This window comes from Diabrotica virgifera, chromosome 6 (assembly GCF_917563875.1).
Source record: "Diabrotica virgifera virgifera chromosome 6, PGI_DIABVI_V3a".
Classification (NCBI taxonomy): domain Eukaryota; kingdom Metazoa; phylum Arthropoda; class Insecta; order Coleoptera; family Chrysomelidae; genus Diabrotica; species Diabrotica virgifera.
Genome location: NC_065448.1, coordinates 126,256,844 through 126,276,367, shown reverse-complemented (window position 1 = coordinate 126,276,367; position 19,524 = coordinate 126,256,844).

Here is a 19,524-nt window from a genome sequence, read left to right as displayed (position 1 = left end):
TCTTCTTATAGTAAAAGAACTAATGGATTTCTAACATGTCAAGGAATATAATGACAATAGTTTCACGGCATTTTAATGGATATATTATTGTGAAACAGTTCTATTGTTATGCAGTTTGATTTGCCGGTAAAAGAAGTGCGTGGTTTCCTGGTTCCTGTCCTTTTGAAAGATCCTTGAGTTGTAGTTGACGATTGGTCAATACTTTTGGCGGAACGATCGAGAAGAAATGCATCGTTTGGACGCGAGAGAGACGTGACGATGTAAAGCCAGTTCTAAAAGTACATCAGCTCTGTAAGCATCTTTTTGTTAGAACTCAAAAAGTCGCACTTTGCCGGCCAAAATGGTTTTCTTCTTATAGTAAAAGAACTAATGGATTTCTAACATGTCAAGGAATATAATGACAATAGTTTCACGGCATTTTAATGGATATATTATTGTGAAACAGTTCTATTGTTATGCAGTTTGATTTGCCGGTAAAAGAAGTGCGTGGTTTCCTGGTTCCTGTCCTTTATGTAGCTGTTGCTATTTTTATGATGTTTTGATTTGTTCATGTTCCAGTAAGAAATGCCCAGATGATATTATTTGGTATCGATTTTATCCAGTTTTGTAATGATTTGAATATCTTCCCCTCCCAGCCCCGTCTGAATGGAAAATTTTGAAGTTCCAAGTGTTGTGACATGGATTTTTGTTTTAACAAGGTATGATAATGTTTATTTTAAATAATTCACAAGTGGATATTATTGGTAAAGGTTTTACATAATTAAAAATGTTTGTTTTCAACATGGAAAATATATTATGTAAAGTAAATATTAGATGGCAGTGACATTTGACAGCCATGTCAAATTTTTGTTTTGGTACACTGCTAAAAATAAGGTTAAAAATTGTAAAATCATGTATTTTGTTATTATTATTCATTTCTGGTTTGAGAATGTGTCTATTCTCAATAAAAATAAAAAGGTATTAAGGTTTAAATAAACACTATAAAATGTACACATCTTTATTTCTGTAACCTCTTTATTTAAGAAAATTATTAACAGATATCTAATACAAGTGAATAAGTTTTAGAACAGAAGAAAATATAATGGCATAGAAGCCAAATGATGATAATTTGTAGCCCACTATAACCCCAATGAGGAATCTACGATGAATGTCCCCCAGTTGCTTTCCAGTAAGTACTCGATATGAGAATTTGAGGATTTTTCAAACGGCGTCCCAATTTGTTTAAATAGTAGGAAAGTCCTCAAGTCTGTGTAAGTATCCTTTGCTTATTTGGTTATGTAGTTTAGTCTTCTTTAAACCCTCCTACCCCTCCCAACGAATCTACGACCTGCCACCGCACAAAAAATGAGCTGCCGTTCGCATGAAGGTTTGCGTGTCTGTTCCTTCTGCTAGCCCCATTTCGACTCCCCAGTATCTCTATAGATAGTCTTTCCTTGATCCCATTAGAGCAGACAGGTAAAACGCTTCAACTTAAAAAACTGATGATCTACAAGAATACATGCAAAAAAATATAACATATTGTTATACTCTATAAGTGGATTCAATATTCTAAACATTTTAATTGTAACTTTTAGCAAAATTTTAATTTTCACGGTTTCCCTCTTCACTTCTTCATGAACAAGTGGAGGGGCCTCACCACGGTTTCCCTCTTCACTTCTTCATGGGGTTACTTCTTCAAGGACGACTTCTCCAACTAACCTGTGGCAATAATATACCCAAATATAGATAGGCTTCGCTGGAAAATCACGGAACTTACTCACACAGACCATACCGAATTAGCTCATACACGGACCATACCAACTATTATCACACATCTACTCAAACGACCAAATCAATAATCACAAAAAACGTTTATTCTGTAAAAAACTTATTCACTTGTATTAGATATCTGTTAATAATTTTCTTAAATAAAGAGGTTACAGAAATAAAGATGTGTACATTTTATAGTGTTTATTTAAACCTTAATACCTTTTTATTTTTATTGAGAATAGACACATTCTCAAACCAGAAATGAATAATAATAACAAAATACATGATTTTACAATTTTTAACCTTATTTTTAGCAGTGTACCAAAACAAAAATTTGACATGGCTGTCAAATGTCACTGCCATCTAATATTTACTTTACATAATATATTTTCCATGTTGAAAACAAACATTTTTAATTATGTAAAACCTTTACCAATAATATCCACTTGTGAATTATTTAAAATAAACATTATCATACCTTGTTAAAACAAAAATCCATGTCACAACACTTGGAACTTCAAAATTTTCCATTCAGACGGGGCTGGGAGGGGAAGATATTCAAATCATTACAAAACTGGATAAAATCGATACCAAATAATATCATCTGGGCATTTCTTACTGGAACATGAACAAATCAAAACATCATAAAAATAGCAACAGCTACATAAAGGACAGGAACCAGGAAACCACGCACTTCTTTTACCGGCAAATCAAACTGCATAACAATAGAACTGTTTCACAATAATATATCCATTAAAATGCCGTGAAACTATTGTCATTATATTCCTTGACATGTTAGAAATCCATTAGTTCTTTTACTATAAGAAGAAAACCATTTTGGCCGGCAAAGTGCGACTTTCTGCGAGTCTGTTAGTTGAGTTCTAACAAAAAGATGCTTACAGAGCTGATGTACTTTTAGAACTAACTTTACATCGTCACGTCTCTCTCGCGTCCAAACGATGCATTTCTTCTCGATCGTTCGGCCAAAACTATTGACCAATCCTCAACTACAACTCAAGGATCTTTCAAAATGCAGACCAATAATAACATGGGATTTTTAGCGCTCAAAACTTAAAGGAAAAACACTGAACCTTTTAGAGGATTCATTCTCGAATAATGGATGTTTTCAATAACAATCTACGTAGTTGGTTATTGCTACACAAATAAATAGGAAATTTCCTAACCTTTACAATGCGAACAGGAGCGGCTTAGGAAATTTTAAAGATATATAAACTCGCAAAATATATTAGAAAAATTAATATTTTTCTTGGGATAGGATTAAAATTAATGGATATTTTTTTATAAAACATTGTAGTAGAAATCCATCTGCTACAAATTAATCAAGATATAGATAAGCGATAAACTCACCAAGGTAAAGGTATGAGATAAACTCAAGATAAAGGTAAAGATAAACTCACATCTACCTTTTCATATATAAGGTAGAAGGACATCTACTAGCATAATGCTCAGTAGGGAGACAAATAAGATAACTCACATACTCACATCCACTCATCCAAGTAGGAGGTAGTGAGACAAGTAAACAAACTTCAGGTAATAAGATATATTAAAACTCAAATCGCTTAAAGATAATAACTAGGAGATGGCAACAAAGTTTTTTTTTTTTCTTTTTTGGCTTGGACTATGGTCATTCAGCCAGTCTCAATCAAAAGTAAATGTATTAAAGATATTGCCAATTAGTGAAACTTGGTTATTATAATATTATTACAATTTTTCACTTCTTATGTACCTACTCATTACAGCTAATGTACATACTATGTTAATAAATATAAATATATTATATTACTTAATGTTTATCAAGAACACATAGTGTATACATTTTACAAATAAAAGTATTAATCTTAATATTAAAATAAATGCATTCTTTTTTGTATTGTATTTTAGTTTTTTTTTGTTTTTTGTTTTGTTTTTTTTGTCACTACGATAGGATGTCAACCCGGTTCATCCCCGCGGAGGTTTAAATCCTCTTAGTGATTTTTTCTTTAATATATTTTTTTAATTATTAATTTTTTTATTTATTTTTTTTCGTTTCATGTTTTTATTTATTTTTCTTTTAATTTTTTTTTTAATTTTTTTTTAATTTTTTTTTTCTTTTTATTTTTTTTTATATTTTTTTAAACATATTTTACAAATACTTATAACTAATTACAATAATATTTTACTATCCGACAAGAAAGATACCAAACAATCAAAAATTTTCTTTTTATTCAGTGACAGAATAAAGAGAATATTTACAGGGAGTGGGATGTTCTGGTCTATAATTCTTTTAATTAGGTGATTGGTTAGGTGTTTATGCTTTTTGCATTCAAAAAATATGTGGTTCAAGTCACTTTTAACCTCACATTCTTGACAAATATTCGAATCTAATATGTTTATTTTAAATAAATGTGCAGGATAACATGCATGTCCAAATCTAATTCTACTGATGGTGGATATGTATTTGCGAGGGAGGGTGAAATTCTTATACCAAGGTTTTTCTGGAATAATCGGTTGTATCAAACTGTATTGTGTTGTTGAAATGTTACAGTACCTTTCCAAGTGTGTTTTCCAGCTCTTCATCTGTTCAGTTCTTAAACAAGCAAAAGCATCTAGAATGCAGGGCTGATATTTGGTTACTGTTCCATGGATGAGGGAATTTTTAGCTAATTGGTCTACATGCTCATTATGTGTAAGTCCTGAATGTGCTTTGATCCACATAAGTTTTATTTTTGGGATGTGTTTATTAATTTCAAATAAGATTTTTTTTATTAAAAAAATGTATTGATTAGAAGTACTATAAGGTAGGTGAGGTGTTTGAATAGCAGTAAGCACAGATAATGAATCAAATAAAATTATTGCGGAATTATAGGATGCCAACTTGAAATAAATTAAAGCCTCATATACCGCCGCAGCCTCGGCAGTAAAAATGGAGAAATTTGAGGGCAGTTTAAACATTTTTTCTATAAATTTATCTGGAATATAAAAGGCACAACCAGTACCATTTGGACTTTTGGATGCATCTGTATAAATACAAACAGATTTTGACCAATTTGTAAGGTAGTTGTTTAAAACAATACTGTTTAATAAAAAGTGCTCATGATAACTGGGTTGTATAATATCTACTTGATTTAGTAACTCAAAGAAATCTTCGAAATCTACCACTTTATTTGCAACTGCACGTTCAGTATTATTATCCGCAGTGTTTCGAAATGCGTCACATAACGGTAGCGAGCTTTTGTGAGCCCAATATTTATTTGTTAAATCAAAATAATTTAAAGTACTAATTTCTTTATATAAACAAGTGTTGTAACATCGGATCTTTAGAAGAAATTTTTGACTGAGATATTCCCTTCTGAATTTAGTCGGCGGTTCCATTGTTTCAACATAGAGTGGTTCAATAGGGGTAGATCTCATAGCACCTATGCAACAGCGCAATACTGTGTTTAGAAAAACATATATACGACCTAAAATATTTTTACTAGCCGATCCATACAGTACTGAGCCATAATCTATAATAGATCTGATATATGAACGATAAAATAAAAGACATGTTTCAACATCTGCACCCCACCAAGTTTTTGCAATTGATTTAAGAAAATTTAGTGCTTTACTGCATTTATCAAGCATAAAATCAACGTGCAGTTTCCAGGTCAATTTGGTATCCAGAATCATACCCAGATATTTTACTGATTTACAAACAGGAAAGTAATCATCATTTAATTGTATTTGTTCTCTTTGAGGTAAATTGTTTCTAGTGAATATACAAATGTTAGACTTGTTGTTTGCTAACTCAAAACCATTTTTTTTTAAACCACTCACAGCAATGTTCATGGATATTTTCCAATGTGTTTAAGCCATCATTATATTTTTTAGATTCAGTATAAGTTTTATCCGACGCCCTGAAGGGCACTAAGGATTATGAGAAAGAAGAAGAAGATTCAGTATAAATACAAAAGTCATCAGCATATTGCATTATATTAAACGAAATATTGTCGATACTAATATTATGAAAATCAGCTGTGTAAAGATTAAATAGAAAAGGACTTAAAACTGACCCAAAGTTAAACTGGCAACAAAGTTAAACAGACTTACTTACTGCTGAATATCAGAACGATCCAATTCTAAATGACACATTCTAATTTCAACCTAAGAGACACTCAAGGAACAACTGATAGGTATTAATATATTTCTGAGCCAAGTGGAGTGCACAAGTACAGGGTGATCAATCCTGAACCCACGCTAAAACCCTGACACAGTTAAGTGACTATATAAGTTTTATGGCCATGGTTCGCGACCCATGCAAACCATAAATCAAAAGAGTATTAAAAAAAAACAACATTCCCTAACTATCCCTGTAAACACCTATTCAACCAAGAACTCAAGATGGGGAAAATTCCCATTTTCCATCCTGTACTCCTTTATGATATATAATTTGTTCTTTTAAGAGACAGCTAACCATAAAATGACCAAGTTCATAAACTGAGGTACTAAACAATATGAAGATAAGATTAAAAAAAATAAAAATAGATGGCAAAAACAGATGTTGGCCAGGTAAACGAAACAGATAAATAGATTTTAAATAAACAAACTGGTCCCTTATCAGTTAATCTTCGTCTGAAGATGAATCATCCAAATTATCAACCAAGTTATGTGGACCTACTGTCTTATCCTCGAGTAAGTCTTTAATATGAAACCTTCCTAGTTTCTTACCAGTAGAAGTTTCCTTCAACTCATAAATTAAAGTAGAAATAACTTTAATGACAGTACAAGGTATGTACTTTTGGCATAACTTAGCAGATTGGAAGTTCACTTTATCAGACTTGATAAAATTCATCTTCAAAACGGAATCTCCAACTCTGAAAGATAAAGCTCGCTTTCTCAGGTTATAATGGCACTTATTTCTGTCATAAGATGCCTTTAAACGTTTTCGAACATCCACATAAATATCAGGAAGATGCTGAATGTCTTCTAAGCGGTGTAACTTATCTGATACAGTAGGAAAATTGGTGGCATTTTCTGAAATTTTACCAAAATAATCACCAGAAAGAGGAACATGACGACCAAACATTAAATAAGATGGAGGACATTTGGTTACTTCGTGAGATGAAGTCCTAATCGCTTGTACTATAGAGTGGATATCGGTATCCCAAGCTCTCTGATCAGGAAATGAATATGATCTTAAAGCAGTCACGATTGATTTATTAACTCTTTCCGTATGATTAACTTGTGGATGATAATTTGCATTGTACCAGGTCTTTTGTACATTATATTTTGCCATGAGATCACGAAAAGCCTTAGCTGTGAACTGGGGTCCATTGTCGCATGACACGATCTGTGGAGCACCATAAATCAGGAAAACTTCATTCTCCAGATACTTAATAATAGATGAAGTAGTTGCCTTAGACATGGTATGAACCAAAGGAAATTTGGTAAAGTAATCAACAACTACTAAAGCATATTGCGAACCTTTATATGACCTAGGGTAAGGACCAATGAGATCTAAAGAGACAAGTTGAAAATGAAAATCAATCTGTCGATAACTACCCATTAAACCTGGTTGAGGAAGATTTGTCGATTTACACGTAGCGCAGATTTTGCATCGAGCTAGATAGCCACGAATAGTCTGACGCATCTTCGGCCAGTAATAAAGTTCAGAAATACGACGGAAAGTTTTGTAAAAACCAAAATGAGCTGCAGTAAGATGGTCATGAAAAGTGGCCAAAACCTCTGCTCTATTAAGAGTTGGAACTACTATCTTCCAATCCGACATTCCAGTAAGGGCATCCATGGAACTTAACACATGTTTATACAAAACACCATGCTCAACTTTAAAATCCGGAAATTTACCTGAAACATTCTGTACATCATACAACATTTTTCGATACCAATCATCTGGTTGTAACGAAGATAAGTCTAACAAATTAATATCAAATGTCCTAGAAAGTGCATCAGCAACTACTACGCCTGCAGCCTTGCGATGAACGATTTTATAATCGTATTGTGCCAATTTTAAAATCCACCTAGCCAAACGAGGAGATGGGTTCTTCATACTTTGTAACCACACCAGACTACTATGGTCAGTTATGACTGTAAAAGAACGACCCTCAAGAAAATATCTGAAATGTTCTATGCCCGTAATTATAGCTAACAACTCTTTTTCAATTATAAATATATTTGTCAATAGTATTTTGCCTTTTATTTCAGTTCTTACTACAGTATATAACATAGCATTACAAGGTAAATATTGAATTTTTGCGTTGTTTCAGGAAATTGTCTCCAGTGTCATTTATTTATTTGATTTCTTGTTGTTCGTTACAAAAATCTCGAGCTGTTCAAATTCTAGGCCCAGAAGGTAGTTTTCTTCGCTAAAGGTAAAGTAAAATTAGCTTTTCCAAATTCTAGGTCAAGATGGCTCCACGTTGGGCGCCAATTTGTAACCCAATACTCTGGTTATTGTGAATGAGAGGGAGTAAAAAGGTAAAATTGAGATAGAAGTAGAATAGGGAAGTTATTGAAGATATTAATTAAGAAGGACTTAGCTCAGAAGACTAACTTAAATAGGCAGAGAGACACTAAATCTCAAAGGGGGAAGTTCGGGCTAGCTTTTTACACTAAATATTGGTTTTTGAAATGTGAAACAAAGATATTGGATGATGATATACTATATACAAAGAAGAAAATGAGACCTTTTTCTTAATACAAAAACTCAATACGACTAGATGAGACACTGGAAATAAAAGGGTACGAACAGTACGATAAGTGAAGAAGCAGAAAATGGGCGCCAACTCGGGCTATCTTGACCTAGAATTTGGAAAAGCTAATTTTACTTTACCTTTAGCGAAGAAAACTACCTTCTGGGCCTAGAATTTGAACAGCTCGAGATTTTTGTAACGAACAACAAGAAATCAAATAAATAAATAACACTGGAGACAATTTCCTGAAACAACGCAAAAATTCAATATTTACCTTGTAATGGTATGTTATGTACTGTAGTAAGAACTGAAATAAAAGGCAAAATACTATTGACAAATATATTTACAATAAATATACTAACGAATATCAAACTAGCTTTTACTTATATATGTAACAGCCTACAGTAATATAAACAATAGTGGTGTAGAAATAGATACGGCCAAAAGACCACTAACAAATAGCAAAAATCACCACTATTGTGCCAAGTAAACAAATATTAGTAAGATTCAATAATCAAGTCCGGGAGAATAGCCAAATGTTAGTATATAAATAATGGTCCTGGGACTGACAAGTGTCCAAGTAGCTAACGTTCCAGATCTATGTGCTCGTAGTATACTTACAACATAGATACTGGAGATATACAGAAAACACTAGATATGAGTCGGTCAGAAACTCTTTTAATTAAATTTTGTTTGTAAAAACCCTTTTAACTTTGAAAATTACTCTTGTTGATAACCCTTTAATACCCCTATTTCTCTTCTCTATTAAATTTTAAAAACTTGATTTATTTTCAATTATTATTATCCATTATGTATTTAATATTTATTTGAAATCCTATTTTATTAAAAAAAAAAACAACTAGCACCCCCCTATTAATTACAAAAACTAGTCAAAATGTACCTAATTATGTGCACACAAAAAGTTTACAGGTTATTATATTATAGTTAGGAATGAGAAGCAACTTGACTTTACTTTAACAACAAAAAAAGTAAACTAACAGCTTATCTTATCTTCCACACTGGTATTCCCACGAAGACAGGCCTATTTAGGATGAAATCCTCTTAGCACTACAACATCTAAAGCGTCTGGAAGGCTGTTGGAAACAAAGCCAAGTTACAGGTGTCCTTAGGATGCTCTACAACCTTCCAAGGATTTGGACTATGGGATGCGGCAAAGTCTACAAAGTAACATAATGAATATTTAAAAGTTTCCATGAGTAACTGCAACAGTTTAGATTTCCCGTACCAGACCAAACAAAACATTACTGATTCCTCCCAAACAGAACATTAGGTTATGTCTAAATCTGTGACGAACTGAGTGGTTGTCAGTCCAAGCATTTAAAGAAGCATGCGCGTTCACATGCACCTGCGCGATAAAACTTCAAAATCATTGGTATCTTTTTTATTCGATCATCAAAAAAAACTGATAAGTAAATGGACAAGAAATGATTTTAAAATGGAAGCTTTACATAAAAACTACATGAAATTCTCCTGTTCCTCGCAAATTAGATCCCAAAATTACGATATAAATTATGAATTTAGGCTGTTTTCAATAAGAAATAATAATCCAAGGCTTACCTAGAATGTGTGTGCAGCTGACAGTTATTAATAATTGGTCGCCATCGCCATTACGGTGTGGTTTTGAAACTTAAATTCGTATAACTTTGGTTACTGTGGATTTAACCGTTGGATTTTTGGATAAATAGTATTTATGATGTCTTTGTTTCATTTAAATGGCGTATATTTGATTGATTCTAGATCTTCGCCGCTTAAAAAAGATAAATTGTGCTGCACACTATATACGCTCTTGATGAGTTTCTGACCAAAACTGCCGGAATTTCGATCGATAACGGAAATCGATCGCGGCGCGCAAGCCATCTGATGGTAAAAATACCTTTTAATTTTATCGCTGGCGGCACGAAAAGAAATTTCTGGAGGGATAGTACTTGTTAATTTTATTTATTGATTTAAATTGAATTAATGGCAAATCAATGTATTTAATTTTAAGTGGTCCGTAGCATAACTGCTACACTTTCTGGGACGACTTTATTGCATGTGGTTGTCTTTTTTAAAGACAGGTCACATGTTATGATCATTTTGTGATGGATATTCTTGAGTTGGGGTTGATTTAATGTAATCGAATGAACTATCTTTTAATAAAGTCGTCCCAAGAACGCAACTCATAAATATTGGCAATATCATTTTAAAGTCTTCTACTTTAAAATGTATAATATATGTCTGAATTGCCGATATAAATGAGTCAGATTAAATAAGTTATTAGAAGAATTTTTTTACTAAGCAACAACATTTTTGTTTAATTCATTAATATTTTTTGTATTTTGACAACGACACCCGATTTGGGAATCGAAACGTTAATAAAATCAAATTTTTTTAGTAAACTTGTGGCTTATTTTCCATCAAAACTAGTTAACTTCATCGGGAAGTTTATTGTACAATTCCATTTCCATAGATTTAAAACTATTTTCTAATCTTGATGTTTTGAGAATTATTTACTGGACTATGGAGTCATTATTCATAGATAATATTATTAACCTTTTGTGGATTTAGCATACTCACTCAAAATGAAAAATCGTTTAAATACCATACTATTACAGCTACTGATATCGGTGTTTACCTACCGAAGCATGCCTCATTACACTAAATTCCAAACACCCTTGTCACGGACATATCAGGTCAGGATAATGCCCTAAAGGGTTATCCTTTGCTTGATATCTACGTCACGTTCCACTTGTACAAGTCTAGAGAAGCTGACGCCTTAATTGTGTTATGTTTTATCAAGGGATATAAATATTTTCCGTACATTGTTTACGAATTTTTCGACTCTACATTGGACAAACAGGTTTGTGTGTTACTACGTTGTGTTAATTACGTTTATTGATTTCTATAGAAAGCAGCAATACTCTGGGCAAATTAGGAAAAAACGGGGAAAAGTTTTTTACCAGCTATTAATATTTTATTGCTCGAATCGAATATTAAGATTGAATATTTATATTAGTAACATAGGTATGCAAAATTCGCAGAAAGTGTGATATTTTTATATTATGTTATAATCAAACCCTGAAGTTCTGCCACACTCCTAGGTTTGACTAGGGACTAGGCAATCCCCAGGTCTGACTAACGGCCTTAGTCAAACCCCGAAATAAATTCCATTTTCGGCTTTTAACTGAAGTGATATAAATCAAACCTAGGAGTGCTTAACTTTTAGTCAAACATCGAAGGAAAAATAATCTATTTCGGGCTTTGACTAGGTGATCCTAGAAGTGACTGACAAACTCGGTCAAAAGTCGATATGTTGTACTTTACACTGCCAGATATGATAAAAAAAGGTTCTTCAGATAGAGGAAGAGTTAAGAAACGCTATCGATTCATCTGGTTAGAAGCAATATGATACTGATGATACTATTAAGTAACAACTTTCTCATTAAGTGCTGGAAATTTTAGATTTACTTAACTATTCATTTCAATATTGTTTATTTTATAACTTGCAAACTAAATCAATTGTTTTACTATGCAGTGCACTACACCGTGTACGTGCCTTGCTCTTGCCACAATCACCATACTGAAAAATCCCCTGGAACGTCGTTACTAAGATAGAAAGAAAATTGTTCGATAATTGAGATTACTTCTTCGATGTGGTTTGTTGTGTTCGCCAAAAAGAGAGCTCTGGTGCACCTACGTGCAGAATTTGTAATCAGTTTTAGTCCAGGGTAATAAGGTTTTTCCCATGACACTCGAGCAGCCAGGGTACTGAAGCGATTTTTCGACAGGTAATACCTATAAGAGCAAATTGTAACTATTTCCTGCGTAGGATCTGGCGGCCATTTTTATTTATAAACAATTAAGTGTCAAAAAATGGCATTTTTCCCTTTTTTTTTCAAATCAATGGAAAACAGTGAAACTTATGATTTTTTTAGTACAAATATCTTTGAGATTATGGAAAAAGCTTTAAAATGACGTATTACAAAGTTTGATATACTCATTTATTGTTAACATAATTGCGAAAAAAGGTCGGAATTGCAAAAAAAATTAATTTCGCAATATCTATTGTAAAAATTAGTGTACAGCTTTGAAATTTTTGTCACATAAGGGTTCTTTAGTGCTTAATATGTGATAAAAATTTCAAAGCGATTCATTCAGTTGTTTAAACTTTATTCAAATTGTTTATCCCAGAGAGCATTTTTTTTGCAATAACATAAGTCAGAAAAAAATGACGTTAGAACCATTCCACAGGTGTCAAATGAAAGAGCATAAACTATATTTTCAACTTGGTTTAAAAAAAGCGAATAAAAAATGCATTTATTAGTCATAAATAATTATGCAAAAGTACCGTAAAGCTTTCCTTATAAACTTTTTATTTTGTTATATAAGAAATTATATATATTTATTACAATTTTTTATCAATTATGATATAAATAACATTACTTGGTAGTTGTGCACTTAAAACAGGGTAAAAAAGTTAATTTTTTTGGAAAAAGTTATCCAAAAAGTTTATAAGGAAAGATTTACGATACTTTTGCATAATTATTTATTACTAATAAATGCATTTTTTATTCGGTTTTTTTAAACCAAGTTGAAAACATAGCTCATGCTCTTCCATTTGACCCCTGTGGAATGGTTTTAACGTCATTGTTTTCTGACTTATGTTATTGCAAAAAAATGCTCTTTGGGATAAACAATTTGAATAAAATTTAAACAATTGAATGAATCCCTTTGAAATTTTTATCACATATTAAGCACCAAAGAACCCTCATTTGACAAAAATTTCAAACCTGCACACTAATTTTTACAACAGTTATTGCGAAAATATATTTTTTTGCAATTCCGACCTTTTTTCGCAATTATATTAACAATAAATAAGTATATCAAACTTTGTAATATGTCATTTTAAAGCTTTTTCCATAATCTCAAAGATATTTGTACTAAAAAAATCATAAGTTTCACTGTTTTCCATTGATTTGAAAAAAAAGGGAGAAATGCCATTTTTTGACAGTTAATTGTTTATAAATAAAAATGGCCGCCAGATCCTACGCAGGAAATAGTTACAATTTATTACTGTAGGTATTACTTGTCGAAAAAACGCTTCAGTACCCTGGCTGCTCGAGTGTCACGAACAGGGTATATTTTTGTCTTATTACCCTGGCCTATTTGTACATATTGAGTGCGCCTACATCATACTTCGTGTTCAGGCTGTTATGAAACCCTTAACTGAATAAAAGTGTCGACCAATTAGGGTCGGATAAACTGTAATCATACTTATTCTCAGCTGTGATAGAGCTAAAGGAGATGCTCAAAATATTTTGGGTATCAAACAAGTATCATAAAATCGTTGACGGTTTATACAGAGTAAGGATGAAACATAGAACAATAAACACACTTTTTTCAAGGAATCAAATACAAGAATGCAAAATGATTTTTCTTAACCCTTATCCGGGCAACACATTCTACTTACGTAACCGGGCAACTTGGGTCCGTTGGGCCCACTGCTGTTTTTGAATGTACTATTCATATTCGTGACCCGTCAAAATACCCCGGCCAAAACAATCAAAATTGTTTAAACGTTTTTTTTTTGTTTTTTTCCTAAAATTATTTTTTTTTGCACGGAACAAAGTTTTTTTAGGTTTTTTGGATCATTCCAAACAGAAAAGGTTTTTAGTGGCATTTCTCTAAAGTTGATAGTTTTTGACATATAAGCGATTAAAAATTTAAAAATTGGGAAATTGGCCATATTTAACACTCAAACACTATGTGAAAAACTGAAAATTTAAATGTTACCAACGTAGGTAGATATTCTTTGAACATCGATTGACGAAATCCCCAAGAGTTTTTTGCAATACAGTATTCAAAACTCCTCTGTTTTTTAATTGCTAATCAAGCGTGCGCGACACTATTTTCCACCGACAGTACGGTGCAAATGAAAGGAATAAATTCATTATTTCATAAACCGGCGACTTTAAGGAAAAACAGCGAACAGGTCGATTTTTATTTTTAAGTTATGATACTGCGGCATATATGGTATACTAGTGACGTCATCCATCTGGGCGTGATGACGTAATCGATGATTTTTTTAAATGAGAATAGGGGTCGTGTGCTAGCTCATTTGAAAGGTTCTTCAATTCCCTATTCAGTAATATAAAAATTCATATAATTATTTATACAGGGTGTCCTTCTACTTCGTTTCTTGTCAAATAATTTAATTTAATAAAAATTTTTGGACACCCTGTCTGTATAAATAATTATGTAAATGTTTACATTACTGAATAGTGAATTGAAGAACCTTTTAAATGAGCTACCACACGACCCCTATTCTTATTTAAAAAAAACATCGATTACGTCATCACGCCCAGATGGATGACGTCACTAGTATACCATGTATGCCACAATATCATAACTTAAAAATAAAAATCGGCCTGTTTCGGGTTTTTCCTTAAAGTCGCCGGTTTACGAAATAACGAATTTATTCCTTTCATTTGCACCATACTGTATACACATGCAACGGTGGAAAATAGTGTCGCGCACGCGTGATTAGAAATTAAAAAACAAAGGAGTTTTGAATACTGTATTGCAAAAAACTCTTCGGGATTTCATCAATCGATGTTTAAAGAATATCTACCTACCTTGGCAACATTCAAATTTTAAGTTTTTCACATAGTTTTTTCAGGTTAAAAATGACCGATTTCGCAAATTTTCAATATTTAATCGCTTATATGTCAAAAATTATCAACTTTAGAGAAAAGTCACTAAAGACCTTTTCTGTTTGGAATGATCCAAAAAACCTAAAACAACTTTGTTCCATGCAAAAAAAAATTAGGAAAAAAACAAAAAAAAACGTTTCAAAAATTTTTGACCCACTTTTGGTCCTGGCAACCTGCAACATGCAAATTTGTTAAAAGGGGTCCTTTTTGAGTAAGATTGTACAAAAAATCCGAATCAGAATATTTTTCCTAGCGGATGCGCAGTGGCTTTCTGGACTAATAAGCATAATCGAAATACGGATGCAAAGATTGCATTTATCTCAAAACTTTCGTTTTTGGGGTTAGGCCACTGTTGCTCTGAGCGCCTCAACTTAGGTAATCCGGTAAAAGAAATAGCCAAGTTTTTAAATCTCCCTAATCCAACATTATAGAAAGGACATTGCTTTCGCCACAGCATTCTTGTGGTGATATAATAAAATAACATTAAAACGTCACGTTGGATGGAAATCCACATCGGTGACAGAAAGTTATATTGAGGAATTCGTTCAAAACAAAATCAACATAGGTAACCAAATTTTAAATTCCATCGAATATAACCAAATTAATTAGGAATTTCATATTACACCATCGACGACAGGAAACACCTCATCAACCAGCGTAATAAAATTGTCACCTCAAATTCATTTTAATAATAAAATTGTTATATCCAAAATATAAATATATCATATATATATATATATATATATATATATATATATATATATATATATATATAAAGGGTTGTCTACAGCTAATGCCGTTTCCCTTCCGTCAGCCAGGACTTCCATTTTTTTCGATCTTCCCAGTCTCCGTCTTCCAATCCTTTCTTAGACATGGCTTCGTCGACTTCATTTTTCCAAGATCTTCTAGGTCGTCCTCTTCTTCTCGTTCCTCTTGGGCTCCATTCTGCAACCTTGTTTATCCAAGTGTTTTCTGCTCTGCGTACGTGGCCGTACCATTTCAGTCTTCTCTCGTCTATATATTGCAGGGCATCTTTTTCCACTTGCATTCTTCTCCTTATCTCCTCATTTGTTATTCTGTCTCTTCTGGTGAGACCACAGCATCTTCTCCAGTATTCCATTTCGGTTGCCAGAATGCTTTTTTGGGTTTTTTTGTTTATGACCCAAATTTCTGCGGCATATGTCATGATGCTTCTTACTATTGTCTGGTATATCATTCTTTTTGTTTTTCCCTTGATGTTTTTATTCCAGATTACATTATGGAGTTGTCTGATGCAAGATCTTGTTTGTCCCAATCTACTTTTTATTTCTGCTTCTGTTGTTCCGCTTTTCGACATTATAAAGCCCAAATATTTAAAATTCTTCGTTCCTTTTATTTCAATTTGTTCTTCTACTTCTATGTTTTTTACGTCTTCTTCCGATATTACTAAGTATTCCGTTTTCTTCATATTTATTTCCAGGCCCACCTTTTTGTATTCCTCTTTTAGTTTTCTTACCATGTAACTGATATCCTCTTCATCTTGAGCCATCACCACCTGATCGTCTGCAAAACACAATGTGTAGAGATAATCGTCCCTTATCGGTATTCCCATACCCCTACACTTTGTCTTCCAAGTTGTTAGTGCGTGTTCTAAAAATATTTTAAATAGAGTCAGTGACGTTGGGTATCCCTGTAGTACTTCATTTCCACTGTACATGTTTTTGATTGCTTCTGTTAGGTTAGGTAGTATCCCTATTTTAGTCATTGCTTTGTACAGTTCTTTCCTTGGCACGGTGTCGTATGCGTTCCTAAGGTCTGTAAACGCCATGTGTACATCTTTGTTCTTAGCTCTTTTTTTCTCTATTGTCTGTTGTATTGTATGGATATGATCTAGACATGATTTCCCTGCTGTGAAACCTGCTTGTTCTTCTCCGATTTTTATTTAAATATTTTTCTCTATTTTGTTCCTGAGGATCCTGCCATACAGTCTTCCCATTGTAGCGATGACGCTTATCCCCCTGTAATTTTCGCAATCTTTTCTGTTACCTTTTTTGTATATCGATGTTATGTAGGCTTCCTGCCATTGTTTAGGGATGTCCTCTCCATTTATTGCTCTTTCCATGATTCGGCATATCATTCTTCTTAATTTCTGTGTTCCGTATTTGATTAGTTCCGCCACAATTCCTCCTGGTCCTCTAGCTTTATTGTTCTTCATGGAATTTATTGCTTGTTTCATCTCTTTGTCTGTTATGACTATTTTTTCTTCCTCTGTGGTCATTATTTTTTGTTCGTCTCCATCGATGCTGAATTCTGGTCTTTGCTCTATCAGTAGATTTTTATAGTGGTTCTCCCACTCGTCGTCTGGTATGTATTGTATAAAAGTTTTCTCTTTCCTGTTAGCTCGTAATGATTTCACAATTTTCCAGGCTTCTGAACTTCTTGTTCCTCCCATATTCTGTTCTATACTTCTACATGACCTTTCCCATTGTTCATTTTTTTCTTTCGTTGTAATAGCCCTAACTTCTCTGTTCTTATCTCTATATTTACGGAGGTCTTGTGGTTCTTTTGTGCTTAGGTATTTATGGTATAGTTCTTTTTTTTTCTTTTATTTTCTCTAAGGTGTCTTCGTGGAATTCCCATTTGTAATTTTTATCTCTTGTATTTTCTATTTCTCCTAGCGCTTCCAGACCTGCTTGTATTATGCTTTCTCTTATGTGTTCGTATGTACTGTTGATATTCTCCTCAAAACGAAATTCCACTAGCTTCTGATCTAATCTTCTTTGGTACAAGTTTCTTATGGAGTCGTCCTGAAGTAAGTGTATCTTCAGTCTTTTTTCTGTTGGTAATTCTTTATGTGGTTCTTGGTTACTCTGTGCACTTTGGTGTACCCATGGTAGTTCTAATCTTGCTATCAGTAGTCTATGGTCGCTGCCGCATTCTGCTCCTCTTTGTACTCTTACGTCTCTTATTCGCATTGTGGTTTCTTTCTTCAGTATGACGTAATCTATTATCGACTTAAGGTTTCTTGTTTCTTGAGTCCATGTGTACTCGTGAATGTCTTTATGTTCAAAAAAACCGTTGGTGATTCTGAGGCCGTTCATCTCACATAGTTCTGTAAGTCTTTCTCCATTGTCGTTTCCAACGTCTTCTCCAAATCTTCCAATTGTTTGGTCATTTTCTTTTTTCCCAACTCTGCCATTCAGATCTCCTGCGATGATTATTTCTTCCCTTTTTTTGACCTTTATGATTTCACCTTGTAGCGTATCCATGAAGTTTTTCTTTTCCTTGATGTTACTGTCATCTGTTGGACCATATACTCCTAATACCACTATATCTCTACCGAATAAGGTCATATGGACTTTTATAATTCTTTCATTTATGGGCTCCCACGATTTGATGTTCCTTTTATACTTTTTCTTAATAAGAATTCCTACTCCTGCTTTCGCTCTTTTATCTTTATCAACTACACTCCATATGTGTATTATATCTCCGATTTCCTCTATGCCATCTCCCTTTTTCTTAGTTTCACTTATAGTTAATATGTCGACATTCATCTTTCTGATTTCAATTAAGAGTTCCCTGTATTTTGTGTTCCATCCTTGAATATTCCATGTTCCCATCTTGATTCTTCTCTGTTTCTTCTTTTGTTTTGCCTTGCTGACGTTTTATAAATATATCAACAATACTATATAGTTGGTCAGCCCAATAGGAAAATTTGTTTGATGTAAAGTGAGACAGTCACCAGATGTCCCCACAATTTCTGTCAGGGTCGCAACGTCAAAATGCATAGACACCAAGTTGGATACGATCCTATTCATAATACCCCAACTCGTATGCATATTAAGAAAAATAAATATATATGGAAGAATATATTTAGAAATTGAATTAATGATGTCATGCTATTATATATAAAATGGATAGTAGAATGACAGCATTAATTCAATTTCTAAATTTATTCTTCCATATATATTTATTGTTCTTGATATGTATGCGAGTTGGGGTGCTATGAATAGGATCGTATTCAACTTGGTGTCTATGCATTTTGACGTTGCGACCCTGACAGAAATTGTAGGGACATCTGGTGACTGTCTCAATTTGAATCAAACAAATTTTCCTATTGGGTTGACCAAATATCTCCCTATATAAACAATGCTAAATATTATGTAACCAGCATTTTTAGATTATGGTCATTACGATGCGAGTGTGAGGGATACCTATAGATTACCAGCCTCACAATTGCAATTAAATGAAAGTAGTATATAAAATATGTTACCGGCCAAACCTGATATCAGGACAAACTACGTTGGCCTAGGCCAAACTAGTTTATCCTGATATAATAAAGACTCACACTTGAGGATAAACTAGTACGGCCTAGTCTAAACCAATTTAGCCGA